The sequence below is a fragment of the Ranitomeya imitator genome, chromosome 10, assembly GCF_032444005.1.
Source record: "Ranitomeya imitator isolate aRanImi1 chromosome 10, aRanImi1.pri, whole genome shotgun sequence".
Lineage (NCBI taxonomy): Eukaryota > Metazoa > Chordata > Amphibia > Anura > Dendrobatidae > Ranitomeya > Ranitomeya imitator.
In genome coordinates, this window is record NC_091291.1 from 86,496,354 (window position 1) to 86,514,165 (window position 17,812).

Genomic DNA, 17,812 nt, shown 5'->3' on the forward strand with positions numbered 1-17,812 from the left:
TCTAGGTGCTTTTTTATCTAAGTGGTGAAAAAAAAATCCAAACTTTTGTAAAAACATAAAAAAATGGCATTTTTCCGATACCCATAACGTCTCCATTTTTCGTGATCTTTGGTTGGGTGAGGGCTTATTTTTTGCACGCCAAGCAGACATTTTTATTGATACCATTTTAGTGCAGATGCGAACTTTTACTGGTCTATTATTGCATTTTAATGCAATGTTGCGGAGACCAAAAAAACCTAATTTTGGCGTTTTGACTTTATTTTCTCGCTACGCCGTTTAGCGATCAGGTTAATCCTTTTTTTATTGATAGATTGGGCGATTCTGAATGCGGTAATACCAAAAATGTTTATGTTTGATTTTATTTTTATTGTATTATTTAAATGGAGCGAAAGAGGGTGACTTGAACTTTTATACACTGCTCAAAAAAATAAAGGGAACACTTAAACAACAGAACATAACTCCAAGTAAATCAAACTTCTGTGAAATCAAACTGTCCACTTAGGAAGCAACACTGTTTGATAATCAACTTCACATGCTGTTGTGCAAATGGAATAGACAACAGATGGAACTTATTGGCAACTATCAAGACACACTCAGTAAAGTAATGGTTCTGCAGATGGAAACCACAGACCACCTCTCAGTACCAATACTTTCTGGCTGATGTGTTGGTCACTTTTGAATGTTGGGTGTGCTTTCACACTAGTGGTAGCATGAAATGTACTCTACAACCCACATAAGTGGCTCAGGTAGTGCAGCTCATCCAGGATGGCACATCAATGCGAGCTGTGGCAAGAAGGTTTCCTGTGTCTGTCAGCGTAGTGTCCAGAGGCTGGAGGCACTACCAGGAGACAGGCCAGTACACCAGGAGACATGGAGGGGGCCATAGAAGGGCAACAACCCAGCAGCAGGACCGCTACCTCAGCCTTTGTGCAAGGAGGAACAGGAGAAGCACTGCCAGAGCCCTGCAAAAAGACCTCCAGCAGGCCACAAATGTGCATGTGTCTGCACAAATGGTTAGAAACCAACTCCATGGGGATGGTCTGAGTGCCCGACGTCCACAGTTGGGGGTTGTGCTCACAGCCCAACACCATGCAGGATGCTTGGCATTTGCCACAGAGCACCAAGATTGGCAAATTCGCTACTGGCACCCTGTGCTTTTCACAGATGAAAGCAGGTTCACATTGAGCACATGTGACAGACGTGACAGAGTCTGGAGACACCCTGGAGAGTGATCTGCTGCCTGCAACATCTTTCAACATGACCGGCTTGGCAGTGGGTCAGTAATGGTGTGGGCTGGCATTTCTTTGGAGGGTTGTGCAGTCATCCATGTGCTCTCCAGAGGTAGGCTGACTGCCAATAAGTACCAAGATGAGATCCTCAGACCCCTTGTGAGACCATATGCTGGTACCGTTGGCCCTGGGTTCCTCCTAATGCAGGACAATGCCAGACCTCCTGCAGCTGGAGTGTGTCAGCAGTTCCTGCAAGATGAAGGCATTGAAGCTATGGACTGGCCCGCCCGTTCCCCAGACCTGAATCTGATTGAACACATCTGGGACATCATGTCTCGCACCTTCCACCAGACTGTGCAGGAGTTGGCGGATGGGTAAGTCCCGGTCTGGGAGGAGATCCCTCAGGAGACCTTCCGCCACCTCATCAGAAGCATGCCCAGGCACTGTAGAGAGGTCATACAGGCACGTGGAGGCCACACACACTACTGACCATCATTTTCTTGTCTTGATGAATTTCCACTGAAGTTGGTTCAGCCTGTAACTTCATTTTCCACTTTCATTTTGAGCATCATTTCAACTCTCGATCTCTGTGGGATATTAGTTGTGATTTACATTGATAATTTTTAGGTTTTATTGTTCTCAACACATTCCACTATGTAATGAATAAAGATTTACAACTGGAATATTTAATTCAGTGATATCTAGGATGTGGGATTTTAGTGTTCCCTTTATTTTTTGGAGCAGTGTATTTTTTTATTTTTTTATATTTTTAAACATTTTTTTTTAACTTTTGCTATTCTTCAATAGTCTCCATAGGAGACTAGAAGCTTGCACAACTGGATCATCTCTGCTACATAGATGTGATGATCAGATCGCCTCTACAGTGGGGCAAAAAAGTATTTAGTCAGTCAGCAATAGTGCAAGTTCCACCACTTAAAAAGATGAGAGGCGTCTGTAATTTACATCATAGGTAGACCTCAACTATGGGAGACAAACTGAGAACAAAAAATCCAGAAAATCACATTGTCTGTTGTTTTAACATTTTATTTGCATATTATGGTGGAAAATAAGTATTTGGTCAGAAACAAACAATCAAGATTTCTGGCTCTCACAGACCTGTAACTTCTTCTTTAAGAGTCTCCTCTTTCCTCCACTCATTACCTGTAGTAATGGCACCTGTTTAAACTTGTTATCAGTATAAAAAGACACCTGTGCACACCCTCAAACAGTTTGACTCCAAACTCCACTATGGTGAAGACCAAAGAGCTGTCAAAGGACACCAGAATCAAAATTGTAGCCCTGCACCAGGCTGGGAAGACTGAATCTGCAATAGCCAACCAGCTTGGAGTGAAGAAATCAACAGTGGGAGCAATAATTAGAAAATGGAAGACATACAAGACCACTGATAATCTCCTTCGATCTGGGGCTCCACGCAAAATCCCACCCCGTGGGGTCAGAATGATCACAAGAACGGTGAGCAAAAATCCCAGAACCACGCAGTGGGACCTAGTGAATGAACTGCAGAGAGCTGGGACCAATGTAACAAGGCCTACCATAAGTAACACACTACGCCACCATGGACTCAGATCCTGCAGTGCCAGACGTGTCCCACTGCTTAAGCCAGTACATGTCCGGGCCCATCTGAAGTTTGCTAGAGAGCATTTGGATGATCCAGAGGAGTTTTGGGAGAATGTCCTATGGTCTGATGAAACCAAACTGGAACTGTTTGGTAGAAACACAACTTGTCGTGTTTGGAGGAAAAAGAATACTGAGTTGCATCCATCAAACACCATACCTACTGTAAAGCATGGTGGTGGAAACATCATGCTTTGGGGCTGTTTCTCTGCAAAGGGGCCAGGACGACTGATGCAGGTACATGAAAGAATGAATGGGGCCATGTATCGTGAGATTTTGAGTGCAAACCTCCTTCCATCAGCAAGGGTATTGAAGATGAAACGTGGCTGGTAGAGTTGAGCGACCTTGACCTTTTTAGAGTCGAGCCGGGTTTTGCGAAACCCGACTATGTCCAAAGTCGGGTCGAGTGAAATCGGCCGATTATGACGTAAAGTCGGGATCGACCGAAACACGAAACCCAATGCAAGTCAATGGGGCAGCATAGTCGGCAGTGAGTGGGGGCCAGGAAAACACCTAGAGTGGCCATTTTAATGTCAAAACCATCCATTCTTCTTAATGAAGCTTGTCAAGCGTAATTTACCTTATAATAATTGGAAGGCATTTGAAATTGGGGGTCATTTGGCTAAAGTTGTGGGGGGTAGGGCTGGTTCAAGTAATTAGTGGGCCCAGGAAATCTGGACCACGTCACGGCAGTGGAGCAGGGAGAGGTAAGTATTTCAACTTTGCAAGTGCTGTGAACCTGAGCAAGCAGGGGGGGCCCACTCGTTGGCATTGGCACTGGCACAGGGCCCCTCAAAGTACAGCGGTGTGTTTGCACGGCGGGGGCGCCTCCCACCGGCAGCAACACTTTTGCGTACTATGAGAGGCCCTGTGCCAGTGACGTCGCCAACTAGTATTCCTCCCCCCACCTGATGAAGGAACCTGCACTTTCATCTGCACCTTCCTCTTTGTCCCCGTGTAAGGTGGTATGGTATGCGGGAAGAGCAACCTGACTTTCAGCAGGGTCACAATGTTGTTGTGTAGCGTGCACGGGGAATGTTGCGTTATGGGTCAATGTACCAGCAGACTCATCTATCACTGGCTGGGCAATGGGCACGATGAAGTGGAAACACAGATATAGGCCCAAAGAAGAAAGTGGGCTAAATGCAGTTCAAAATTGGTAACACAGGAATAACCAGGGGGCATTGCAGTGGAGGACAACTGGAATGAGAGGCTGACACAGAGAGTAGGGCCAAATCAGTAAGTAGTCGAAATGCAGTTCAAAATTGGCAACCGTAGTAAACAGGCGGCACAGCTTTGTTCAGTGGAGGAGAACAGCAAGGAGTGGCAGACACCGATAGTAGGCCCCAAACCAACTAGTACGCCAAATGCAGTTGTTCCATTTAACCACAATTTAATGAGAGCCTGAAGATAGAAGCTCAGGAAAGGCAACCTGGGGAACACCTTGGAGTGTAACACACCATCTCTCTCCACCCCATACCCATTTTGTATGGCCTAATGCAGTGTACTTTTCTACAACTACTAAACGAGAGTCGGAAGACCGAAGCAATGGCAAGGAAACCTGGGGAACACCTTAGAGTGTAACACACCCTCTCTCTACACCCCATACCCAATTTGAAGGCCTAATGCAGTGTAGTTTCCAAGAACTACTAAACGAGAGCCGGAAGATCGAAGCTCAGGAAAGGCAACCTGGGGAACACCTTGGAGTGTAACACACCCTCTCGCTACACCCCATACCCAATTTGAAGGCCTAATGCAGCGTAGTTTCCAACAACTACTAAACGAGAGCCGGAAGATCGAAGCTCAGGAAAGGCAACCTGGGGAACACCTTGGAGTGTAACAAACCCTCTCTCTACACCCCATACCCAATTTGTAGGCCTAATGCAGCGTAGTTTCCGACAACTACTAAACGAGAGCATGAAGATCGAAGCTCAGGAAAGGCAACCTGGGGAACACCTTGGAGTGTAACACACCCTCTCTCTACACCCCATACCCAATTTGTAGGCCTAATGCAGCGTAGTTTCCGACAACTACTAAACGAGAGCCGGAATATCGAAGCTCAGGAAAGGCAACCTGGGGAACACCTTGGAGTGTAACACACCCTCTCTCTACGCCCCATACCCAATTTGTAGGCCTAATGCAGCGTAGTTTCCGACAACTACTAAACGAGAGCCGGAATATCGAAGCTCAGGAAAGGCAACCTGGGGAACACCTTGGAGTGTAACACACCCTCTCTCTACACCCCATACCCAATTTGAAGGCCTAATGCAGTGTAGTTTCCAAGAACTACTAAACGAGAGCCGGAAGATCGAAGCTCAGGAAAGGCAACCTGGGGAACACCTTGGAGTGTAACACACCCTCTCGCTACACCCCATACCCAATTTGAAGGCCTAATGCAGCGTAGTTTCCAACAACTACTAAACGAGAGCCGGAAGATCGAAGCTCAGGAAAGGCAACCTGGGGAACACCTTGGAGTGGAACACACCATCTCTCTACACCCCATACCCAATTTGAAGGCCTAATGCAGAGTAGTTTCCAAGAACTACTAAACGAGAGCCGGAAGATCGAAGCTCAGGAAAGGCAACCTGGGGAACACCTTGGAGTGTAACACAACGTCTCTCTACACGACGGAAGGGCTGATTCTTAGGAAGGAAGGCTGTTGGAAATAAGCATTGCGCGTCCGAGGGTGATTATATTCTTATTAGGTATATACTCACCCTCGGACGCGCCCTGCTTCTTTATTTGGAATGAATGTTTATTTGCAATGTGGTGTTGACTTTCTCTATTATTTTGGTAATTAATGATTTTATTATTTTCATTATTTTGCATCTTCTCGGCAATAATATAAAGAAGACGCGACAGGACAACACTCGGTGGATGCCATATGTGTGTTTTCAATTTAAAAAAACTTTCAGTTAACTACTTGCAGGAGAAAGTAATTGTAGCTGGTGGCCATTTTTAGTACTGTACCAGATTAGAGTTGTGTGTTTGTTTTTAATGTTAAAATGTCTGCATTTGATATCTCACCAGTATTTTCTTTTTTATAAGCAAAATACTTATTTTTATATTTTCTGATGTTGGTTCCAGGGGTACACGGCCAGCAGTGCCCTGGTCAGTGTAGTAGTAGTTGAAAGAATGGACCGCAGACAGGCATCGAAGGCCTAAAATAATAACACATGGCTGTAGGCAATTTTAAATTGGTTCCAGGGGTACACGGACAGCAGTGGTGTGGTCAGTGGAGGCCTAGTGGAAGGAGTGACCGCAGACAGGCATCGAAGGCCTAAAATAATAACACATGGCTGTAGGCAATTTTAAATTGGTTCCAGGGGTACACGGACAGCAGTGACCTGGTCAGTGTAGTAGTAGTTGAAAGAATGGACCGCAGACAGGCATCGAAGGCCTAAAATAAAAAAATTGGGCTGGCTGTAGGCAATTTTAAATTGGTTCCAGGGGTACACGGGCAGCAGTGGTGTGGTCAGTGGAGGCCTAGTGGAAGGAGTGACCGCAGACAGGCATCGAAGGCCTAAAATAATAACACATGGCTGTAGGCAATTTTAAATTGGTTCCAGGGGTACACGGACAGCAGTGGTGTGGTCAGTGGAGGCCTAGTGGAAGGAGTGACCGCAGACAGGCATCGAAGGCCTAAAATAATAACACATGGCTGTAGGCAATTTTAAATTGGTTCCAGGGGTACACGGACAGCAGTGACCTGGTCAGTGTAGTAGTAGTTGAAAGAATGGACCGCAGACAGGCATCGAAGGCCTAAAATAAAAAAATTGGGCTGGCTGTAGGCAATTTTAAATTGGTTCCAGGGGTACACGGACAGCAGTGGTGTGGTCAGTGGAGGCCTAGTGGAAGGAGTGACCGCAGACAGGCATCGAAGGCCTAAAATAATAACACATGGCTGTAGGCAATTTTAAATTGGTTCCAGGGGTACACGGACAGCAGTGGTGTGGTCAGTGGAGGCCTAGTGGAAGGAGTGACCGCAGACAGGCATCGAAGGCCTAAAATAATAACACATGGCTGTAGGCAATTTTAAATTGGTTCCAGGGGTACACGGACAGCAGTGACCTGGTCAGTGTAGTAGTAGTTGAAAGAATGGACCGCAGACAGGCATCGAAGGCCTAAAATAAAAAAATTGGGCTGGCTGTAGGCAATTTTAAATTGGTTCCAGGGGTACACGGGCAGCAGTGGTGTGGTCAGTGGAGGCCTAGTGGAAGGAGTGACCGCAGACAGGCATCGAAGGCCTAAAATAATAACACATGGCTGTAGGCAATTTTAAATTGGTTCCAGGGGTACACGGACAGCAGTGGTGTGGTCAGTGGAGGCCTAGTGGAAGGAGTGACCGCAGACAGGCATCGAAGGCCTAAAATAATAACACATGGCTGTAGGCAATTTTAAATTGGTTCCAGGGGTACACGGGCAGCAGTGACCTGGTCAGTGTAGTAGTAGTTGAAAAAATGGACCGCAGACAGGCATCGAAGGCCTAAAATAAAAAAATTGGGCTGGCTGTAGGCAATTTTAAATTGGTTCCAGGGGTACACGGACAGCAGTGGTGTGGTCAGTGGAGGCCTAGTGGAAGGAGTGACCGCAGACAGGCATCGAAGGCCTAAAATAATAACACATGGCTGTAGGCAATTTTAAATTGGTTCCAGGGGTACACGGACAGCAGTGGTGTGGTCAGTGGAGGCCTAGTGGAAGGAGTGACCGCAGACAGGCATCGAAGGCCTAAAATAATAACACATGGCTGTAGGCAATTTTAAATTGGTTCCAGGGGTACACGGACAGCAGTGACCTGGTCAGTGTAGTAGTAGTTGAAAGAATGGACCGCAGACAGGCATCGAAGGCCTAAAATAAAAAAATTGGGCTGGCTGTAGGCAATTTTAAATTGGTTCCAGGGGTACACGGGCAGCAGTGGTGTGGTCAGTGGAGGCCTAGTGGAAGGAGTGACCGCAGACAGGCATCGAAGGCCTAAAATAATAACACATGGCTGTAGGCAATTTTAAATTGGTTCCAGGGGTACACGGACAGCAGTGGTGTGGTCAGTGGAGGCCTAGTGGAAGGAGTGACCGCAGACAGGCATCGAAGGCCTAAAATAATAACACATGGCTGTAGGCAATTTTAAATTGGTTCCAGGGGTACACGGACAGCAGTGACCTGGTCAGTGTAGTAGTAGTTGAAAGAATGGACCGCAGACAGGCATCGAAGGCCTAAAATAAAAAAATTGGGCTGGCTGTAGGCAATTTTAAATTGGTTCCAGGGGTACACGGACAGCAGTGGTGTGGTCAGTGGAGGCCTAGTGGAAGGAGTGACCGCAGACAGGCATCGAAGGCCTAAAATAATAACACATGGCTGTAGGCAATTTTAAATTGGTTCCAGGGGTACACGGACAGCAGTGGTGTGGTCAGTGGAGGCCTAGTGGAAGGAGTGACCGCAGACAGGCATCGAAGGCCTAAAATAATAACACATGGCTGTAGGCAATTTTAAATTGGTTCCAGGGGTACACGGACAGCAGTGACCTGGTCAGTGTAGTAGTAGTTGAAAGAATGGACCGCAGACAGGCATCGAAGGCCTAAAATAAAAAAATTGGGCTGGCTGTAGGCAATTTTAAATTGGTTCCAGGGGTACACGGACAGCAGTGGTGTGGTCAGTGGAGGCCTAGTGGAAGGAGTGACCGCAGACAGGCATCGAAGGCCTAAAATAATAACACATGGCTGTAGGCAATTTTAAATTGGTTCCAGGGGTACACGGACAGCAGTGGTGTGGTCAGTGGAGGCCTAGTGGAAGGAGTGACCGCAGACAGGCATCGAAGGCCTAAAATAATAACACATGGCTGTAGGCAATTTTAAATTGGTTCCAGGGGTACACGGACAGCAGTGACCTGGTCAGTGTAGTAGTAGTTGAAAGAATGGACCGCAGACAGGCATCGAAGGCCTAAAATAAAAAAATTGGGCTGGCTGTAGGCAATTTTAAATTGGTTCCAGGGGTACACGGGCAGCAGTGACCTGGTCAGTGTAGTAGTAGTTGAAAGAATGGACCGCAGACAGGCTTAGAAGGCCTAACATAACAAACTTGGGCTGGCTGTAGGCACTTTCAAATTGGTTCCAGGGGTACACGGGCAGCAGTGGTCTGGTCAGTGGAAGTCTAGTGGAAGGAGTGACCGCAGACAGGCTTCCAAGGCCTAACATAACAAACTTGGGCTGGCTGTAGGCACTTTTAAATTGGTTCCAGGGGTACACGGGCAGCAGTGGTCTGGTCAGTGGAAGTCTAGTGGAAGGAGTGACCGCAGACAGGCTTCCAAGGCCTAACATAACAAACTTGGGCTGGCTGTAGGCACTTTTAAATTGGTTCCAGGGGTACACGGGCAGCAGTGGTCTGGTCAGTGGAAGTCTAGTGGAAGGAGTGACCGCAGACAGGCTTCCAAGGCCTAACATAACAAACTTGGGCTGGCTGTAGGCACTTTTAAATTGGTTCCAGGGGTACACGGGCAGCAGTGGTCTGGTCAGTGGAAGTCTAGTGGAAGGAGTGACCGCAGACAGGCTTCCAAGGCCTAACATAACAAACTTGGGCTGGCTGTAGGCACTTTTAAATTGGTTCCAGGGGTACACGGGCAGCAGTGGTCTGGTCAGTGGAAGTCTAGTGGAAGGAGTGACCGCAGACAGGCTTCCAAGGCCTAACATAACAAACTTGGGCTGGCTGTAGGCACTTTTAAATTGGTTCCAGGGGTACACGGGCAGCAGTGGTCTGGTCAGTGGAAGTCTAGTGGAAGGAGTGACCGCAGACAGGCTTCCAAGGCCTAACATAACAAACTTGGGCTGGCTGTAGGCACTTTTAAATTGGTTCCAGGGGTACACGGGCAGCAGTGGTCTGGTCAGTGGAAGTCTAGTGGAAGGAGTGACCGCAGACAGGCTTCCAAGGCCTAACATAACAAACTTGGGCTGGCTGTAGGCACTTTTAAATTGGTTCCAGGGGTACACGGGCAGCAGTGGTCTGGTCAGTGGAAGTCTAGTGGAAGGAGTTACCGCAGACAGGCTTCGAAGGCCTAACATAACAAAATTGGGCTGGCTGTAGGCACTTTAAATTGGTTCCAGGGGTACATGGGCAGCAGTGTATGGTCAGTGGAAGTCTAGTGGAAGGAGTGACGGCAGACAGTCTTCGAAGGCCTAACATAACAAAATTGGGCTGACTGTAGGCACTTTTAAATTGGTTCCAGGGTAACACGGCCAGCAGTGGCCTGGTCAGTGTAGTAGTTGTAGAAAGAAGGGACCGCAGACAGGCTTCGAAGGCCTAACATAACAAAAATGTCAAAACAATGGTATTGTCAGTGCCAGGCATTGAAGGATGTCAGCGGCTAGACTACACATTGGTGAAGCTGTGAGAGATAATTTTGCTAGTGGTAGAGCACTGTTTGAGCTGGGGGGGGGAACTGTCTTGTGGCCGGCGGTACAGGCACAGGGCCCCTCATATTACAACGGTGTGTCTGACGTTGGGTGCGCACCACCACCGCCAGAGACACTTTATTGTACTATGAGGGACCCAGTGGCAGTGCCGTCGACCAAAAGCGGCCACACCCACCTCTTCAGACAAACAGCACTCTCAAGGGTCCAAGCGCAAAGTGGCGATAGCACGGCCCCGTGTGGGGAGTTTGGCCATTTCGTGAGGTGGAAACATGTCGTATGCTGGACAATCAGGTGAAGAAAATTACGAGATTGGAAAAGTCATTCAGAATAGTCCACAGGCAAGACCTTTTCATAGGAAAGCTAGGTGTCAGCCGGGCAGGGTGGGGCAAAAGATTTTGAAATCCAGTTGTGGTTCATTTTAATGAAGGTTAGATCATCTACATTTTGGGTAGCCAGACGAGTCCTTTTTTCTGTTAGTATTGAACCTGCAGCACTGAATACTCTTTCTGATAGGACACTAGCTGCCGGGCAAGCAAGCTCCTGCAATGCATATTCTGCCAATTCTGGCCAGGTGTCTAATTTGGATGCCCAGTAATCAAATGGGAATGACGGTTGAGGGAGAACGTCGATAAGGGATGAAAAATAGTTTGTAACCATACTGGACAAATGTTGTCTCCTGTCACTTTGAATTGATGCTGCAGTACCTGTCCTGTCTGCGGTCATAGAAAAATCACTCCACAACCTGGTCAGAAAACCCCTCTGGCCAACGCCACTTCTGATTTCTGCCCCTCTAACACCTCTGGTCTGCTGGCCCCTGGAGCTCGTGTGAGAACGATCACGGGCGCTGTGTGCAGGGAATGCCAGAAGCAAACGGTCAACAAGAGTTGATTGTTTTGTTGCTAATATTAGTTCCAAGTTCTCATGTGGCATAATATTTTGCAATTTGCCTTTATAGCGAGGATCAAGGAGGCAGGCCAACCAGTAATCGTCATCGTTCATCATTTTTGTAATGCGTGTGTCCCTTTTGAGGATACGCAAGGCATAATCCGCCATGTGGGCCAAAGTTCCCGTTGTCAAATCTGCGGTTGTGCTTGGTTGAGGGGCAGTTGCAGGCAAATCTACGTCACTTGTGTCCCTCAAAAAACCAGAACCCGGCCTTGCCACGCCACCAATTTCCCGTGCCCCCGGGAAAGCTTCCTCATTAAAAATATACTCATCCCCATCATCCTCCTCATCCTCCACCTCCTCTTCGCCCGGTACCTCGTCATGTACACTGCCCTGACCAGACAATCGCTGACTGTCATCAAGGCTTTCCTCTTCCTCTGGTGCAGACGCCTGATCCTTTATGTGCGTCAAACTTTGCATCAGCAGACGCATTAGGGGGATGCTCATGCTTATTATGGCGTTGTCTGCACTAACCAGCCGTGTGCATTCCTCAAAACACTGAAGGACTTGACACATGTCTTGAATCTTCGACCACTGCACACCTGACAACTCCATGTCTGCCATCCTACTGCCTGCCCGTGTATGTGTATCCTCCCACAAAAACATAACAGCCCGCCTCTGTTCGCACAGTCTCTGAAGCATGTGCAGTGTTGAGTTCCACCTTGTTGCAACGTCTATGATTAGGCGATGCTGGGGAAGGTTCAAAGAACGCTGATAGGTCTGCATACGGCTGGAGTGTACAGGCGAACGGCGGATATGTGCGCAAAGTCCACGCACTTTGAGGAGCAGGTCGGATAACCCCGGATAACTTTTCAGGAAGCACTGCACCACCAGGTTTAAGGTGTGAGCCAGGCAAGGAATGTGTTTCAGTTGGGAAAGGGAGATGGCAGCCATGAAATTCCTTCCGTTATCACTCACTACCTTGCCTGCCTCAAGATCTACAGTGCCCAGCCACGACTGCGTTTCTTGCTGCAAGAACTCGGACAGAACTTCCGCGGTGTGTCTATTGTCGCCCAAACACTTCATAGCCAATACAGCCTGCTGACGTATGCCAGTAGCTGCCCCATAATGGGAGACCTGGTGTGCAACAGTGGCAGGTGCGGATGGAGTGTTTGTGCGACTGCGGTCTGTGGACGAGCTCTTGCTTCTGCAGGAGGACGAGGAGGAGGAGGAGGAGGGGGTGCGAACGGCTACAGACAACTGTTTACTAGACCGTGGGCTAGGCAGAACTGTCCCAAACTTGCTGTCCCCTGTGGACCCTGAATCCACCACATTTACCCAGTGTGCCGTGATGGACACGTAACGTCCCTGGCCATGCCTACTGGTCCATGCATCTGTTGTCAGGTGCACCTTTGTGCTCACAGATTGCCTGAGTGCATGGACGATGCGCTCTTTAACATGCTGGTGGAGGGCTGGGATGGCTTTTCTGGAAAAAAAGTGTCGACTGGGTAGCTCGTAGCGTGGTACAGCGTAGTCCATCAGGTCTTTGAAAGCTTCGCTTTCAACTAACCGGTAGGGCATCATCTCTAACGAGATTAGTCTAGCTATGTGGGCGTTCAAACCCTGTGTACGCGGATGCGAGGCTAAGTATTTCCTTTTTCTAACCATAGTCTCATGTAGGGTGAGCTGGACTGGAGAGCTGGAGATCGTGGAACTAGCGGGGGTGCCGGTGGACATGGCAGACTGAGAGACGGTGGGAGATGGTATTGTTGCCGCCGGTGCCCTAGATGCAGTGTTTCCTACTACGAAACTGGTGATTCCCTGACCCTGACTGCTTTGGCCTGGCAAAGATACCTGCACAGATACAGCAGGTGGTGCGCTAAATGGTGGTCCTACACTGCCGGAAGGGATGTTGCGTTGATGACTAGCTTCATTGGCCGAGGGTGCAACAACCTTAAGGGACGTTTGGTAGTTAGTCCAAGCTTTCAAATGCATGGTGGTTAAATGTCTATGCATGCAACTAGTATTGAGACTTTTCAGATTCTGACCTCTGCTTAAGGAAGTAGAACATTTTTGACAGATGACTTTGCGCTGATCAATTGGATGTTGTTTAAAAAAATGCCAGACTGCACTCTTTCTAGCATCGGATACCTTTTCAGGCATTGCAGACTGAGCTTTAACCGGATGGCCACGCTGTCCTCCACCAGGTTTTGGCTTTGCCACGCGTTTTGGGCAAGATACGGGCCCGGCAGATGGAACCTGTGGCGATGTTGATGCCTGCTGCGGCCCCTCCTCCTCCTCTGCTTCAGAACTGCTGCCGCCTGCACCCTGTTCCCCCAATGGCTGCCAATCGGGGTCAAGAACTGGGTCATCTAATAACTCTTCTTGTACCTCCTGCGCAACTTCGTCTGTGTCACCGTGTCGTTCGGTGGTATAGCGTTCGTGATGGGGCAACATAGTCTCATCAGGGTCTGATTCTTGATCAGCACCCTGCGAGGGCAATGTTGTGGTCTGAGTCAAAGGACCAGCATAGTAGTCTGGCTGTGGCTGTGCGTCAGTGCACTCCATGTCAGATTCAATTTGTAATGGGCATGGACTGTTAACTGCTTCACTTTCTAAGCCAGGGACGGTATGTGTAAAGAGCTCCATGGAGTAACCCGTTGTGTCGCCTGCTGCATTCTTCTCTGTTGTTGTTTTTGCTGAAGAGGACAAGGAAGTGACTTGTCCCTGACCGTGAACATCCACTAACGACGCGCTGCTTTTACTTTTACCAGTTTCACGAGATGAGGCAAAAGAGCTAGAGGCTGAGTCAGCAAGATAAGCCAAAACTTGCTCTTGCTGCTCCGGCTTTAAAAGCGGTTTTCCTAATCCCAGAAAAGGGAGCGTTCGAGGCCTTGTGTAGCCGGACGACGAACCTGGCTCCACAGCTCCAGACTTAGGTGCAATATTTTTTCCCCCACGACCACCTGATGCTCCACCACTACCACTACCCTCATTACCAGCTGACAATGAACGCCCCCGGCCACGACCTCTTCCACTAGACTTCCTCATTGTTTTAAAAACGTAACCAAACTAACGTTATTTGTTGCAGTCACACAACTTACACGGTGAGCTATAACTTCAGTATGATTTAGCTACCCCTTTACAGGTTGGTGAGACCACAGCGAAAATCAGGCCCAATGTTACACACTCTTTTTTTGGTGGCTGCAAATTAGAGAGATGCCCCACACGCAGGACTGTCACTGAAGCACAAATGTTAATATTAATGTCACACTATTATTTTTTTTTTATTTTTATTTTTTTCAGGAACACTTTAGAAACCCCCCAAAAAAAAAAAAATAGATTTTTGCAGGGAGAATTTAGAAAACAAATGTAACAAACTATATGCTTTCTATGGGCCACTGAGTGAGAGATGACGCACACAGGAATCAGGAGTGGCACACAAGCCCAGAGGCCAATATTTTTCTACCAATGATTGATGTAGTTATTTTCTCTGGTAGATTTTAGAACCCAAATCAAGGAAAAAAAATATAGGCTTTCTATGGACCACAATTGGAGAGAGAGAGAGAGAGAGAGAGAGAGAGAGAGAGATGGCACACCCAGGAGTCAAGACTGGCACACAAGCAGAAAGGCCAATATTAATCTCCCACTGTTTTTTTGGTTGTTTTTTTTTTTTTTTTTTCAGGGAGACTTTAGAAATAAAAATAATAAAAAAAATATGATTTTATCAGGAAGAATTTAGAAACCAAATAAAATAAAATGATTTTTTCAGGGAGAATTTAGAAAACAAATAAAACCAAAAATATGCGTTCTATGGCCCACTGACTGAGAGAGAGAGAGAGATGGAACGCTTAGTACTGGCACACAAGCCCAAAGGGCAATATTAATCTCCCTTTTTTTTTCCAGGGAGAATTTCTGAAACCCAAAAAAAAAATAAAATAGGCTTTCTATGGCCCACTATTTGTGAGAGAGATGGGACGCTCAGGACTGGCACAGATGGCACGCTCAGGACTGGCACAGAAGCCCAGAGGCCAATATTAATCTCCCTTTTTTTCTGGGAGAATTTATAAAACCAAAAAAATATTTAAATAGGCTTTCTATGGCCCACTATTTGTGAGAGAGATGGCACGCTCAGGACTGGCACAGATGGCACGCTCACAACTGGCACACAAGCCCAGAGGCCAATATTAATCTCCCTTTTTTCAGGGAGAATTTCTAAAACCCAAAAAAAAAATAAAATAGGCTTTCTATGGCCCACTATTTGTGAGAGAGATGGGACGCTCAGGACTGGCACAGATGGCACGCTCAGGACTGGCACAGAAGCCCAGAGGCCAATATTAATCTCCCTTTTTTTCTGGGAGAATTTATAAAACCAAAAAAATATTTAAATAGGCTTTCTATGGCCCACTATTTGTGAGAGAGATGGCACGCTCAGGACTGGCACAGATGGCACGCTCACAACTGGCACACAAGCCCAGAGGCCAATATTAATCTCCCTTTTTTCAGGGAAAATTGATAAAACAAAAAAAAAAATTAAATAGGCTTTCTATGGCCCACTATTTGTGAGAGAGATGGCACGCTCAGGGCTGGCTGGCACAGATGGCACGCTCAGGACTGGCACACAAGCCCAGAGGCCAATATTAATCTCCCTTTTTTTCTGGGAGAATTTATAAAACCAAAAAAATATTTAAATAGGCTTTCTATGGCCCACTATTTGTGAGAGAGATGGCACGCTCAGGACTGGCACAGATGGCACGCTCACAACTGGCACACAAGCCCAGAGGCCAATATTAATCTCCCTTTTTTCAGGGAAAATTGATAAAACAAAAAAAAAAATTAAATAGGCTTTCTATGGCCCACTATTTGTGAGAGAGATGGCACGCTCAGGGCTGGCTGGCACAGATGGCACGCTCAGGACTGGCACACAAGCCCAGAGGCCAATATTAATCTCCCTTTTTTTCTGGGAGAATTTATAAAACCAAAAAAATATTTAAATAGGCTTTCTATGGCCCACTATTTGTGAGAGAGATGGCACGCTCAGGACTGGCACAGATGGCACGCTCACAACTGGCACACAAGCCCAGAGGCCAATATTAATCTCCCTTTTTTCAGGGAAAATTTATAAAACAAAAAAAAAAATTAAATAGGCTTTCTATGGCCCACTATTTGTGAGAGAGATGGCACGCTCAGGGCTGGCACAGATGGCACGCTCAGGACTGGCACACAAGCCCAGAGGCCAATATTAATCTCCCTTTTTTTCAGGGAGAATTTATAAAACCAAAAAAAAAAAAAAATAGGCTTTCTATGGCCCACTATTTGTGAGAGAGATGGCACACTCAGGACTGGCACACAAGCCCAAAGGCCAATATTAATCTCCCACTGTATTTTTATCAGGGAGAATTTATACACCCCACAAAAAAAAATACAGAAAAATGAAAAGGCTTTCTATGGCCCACTATGTGAGAGAGATGGCACACACAGGGATGGCACTCTAGCAGAAATGCCAAATTGCCAATCTTAATCTCCCACCAAAAAAAAAAAAAAAAAAAAAACAGGGAATGTCCTACAATTACTATCTCCCTGCCTGCAGTAATCTCAGCCAGGTATGGCAGGCAGCTACTATCTCCCTGCCTGCAGTAATCTCAGCCAGGTATGGCAGGCAGCAATAAGGAGTGGACTGATGCACAAATGAAATAAAAAGTGTGGACAAACAAAAAAGATAGCTGTGCAGAAAGGAAGGAACAAGAGGATTTGTGCTTTGAAAAAAGCAGTTGGTTTGCACAGCGGCGTACACACAGCAATGCAGCTATCAGGGAGCCTTCTAGGGCAGCCCAATGAGCTACAGCGCTGAGGGGAAAAAAAAAAAAAAAAAAACTTCCACTGTCCCTGCACACCGAGGGTGGTGTTGGACAGTGCAAATCGCTGCAGCACAAGCGGTTTTGTGGTTAATGGACCCTGCCTAACGCTATCCCTGCTTCTGACAAAGCGGCAGCAACCTCTCCCTAAGCTCAGATCAGCAGCAGTAAGATGGCGGTCGGCGGGAACGCCTCTTTATAGCCCCTGTGACGTCGCAGACAGCAAGCCAATCACTGCAATGCCCTTCTCTAAGATGGTGGGGACCAGGACCTATGTCATCACGCTGCCCACACTCTGCGTTTACCTTCATTGGCTGAGAAATGGCGCTTTTCGCGTCATTGAAACGCGACTTTGGCGCGAAAGTCGCGTACCGCATGGCCGACCCCGCACAGGGGTCGGATCGGGTTTCATGAAACCCCGACTTAGCCAAAAGTCGGCGACTTTTGAAAATGTTCGACCCGTTTCGCTCAACCCTAGTGGCTGGGTCTTTCAACATGACAATGATCCAAAGCACACCGCCAGGGCAACGAAGGAGTGGCTTCGTAAGAAGCATTTCAAGGTCCTGGAGTGGCCTAGCCAGTCTCCAGATCTCAACCCTATAGAAAACCTTTGGAGGGAGTTGAAAGTCCGTGTTGCCAAGCGAAAAGCCAAAAACATCACTGCTCTAGAGAAGATCTGCATGGAGGAATGGGCCAACATACCAACAACAGTGTGTGGCAACCTTGTGAAGACTTACAGAAAACGTTTGACCTCTGTCATTGCCAACAAAGGATATATTACAAAGTATTGAGATGAAATTTTGTTTCT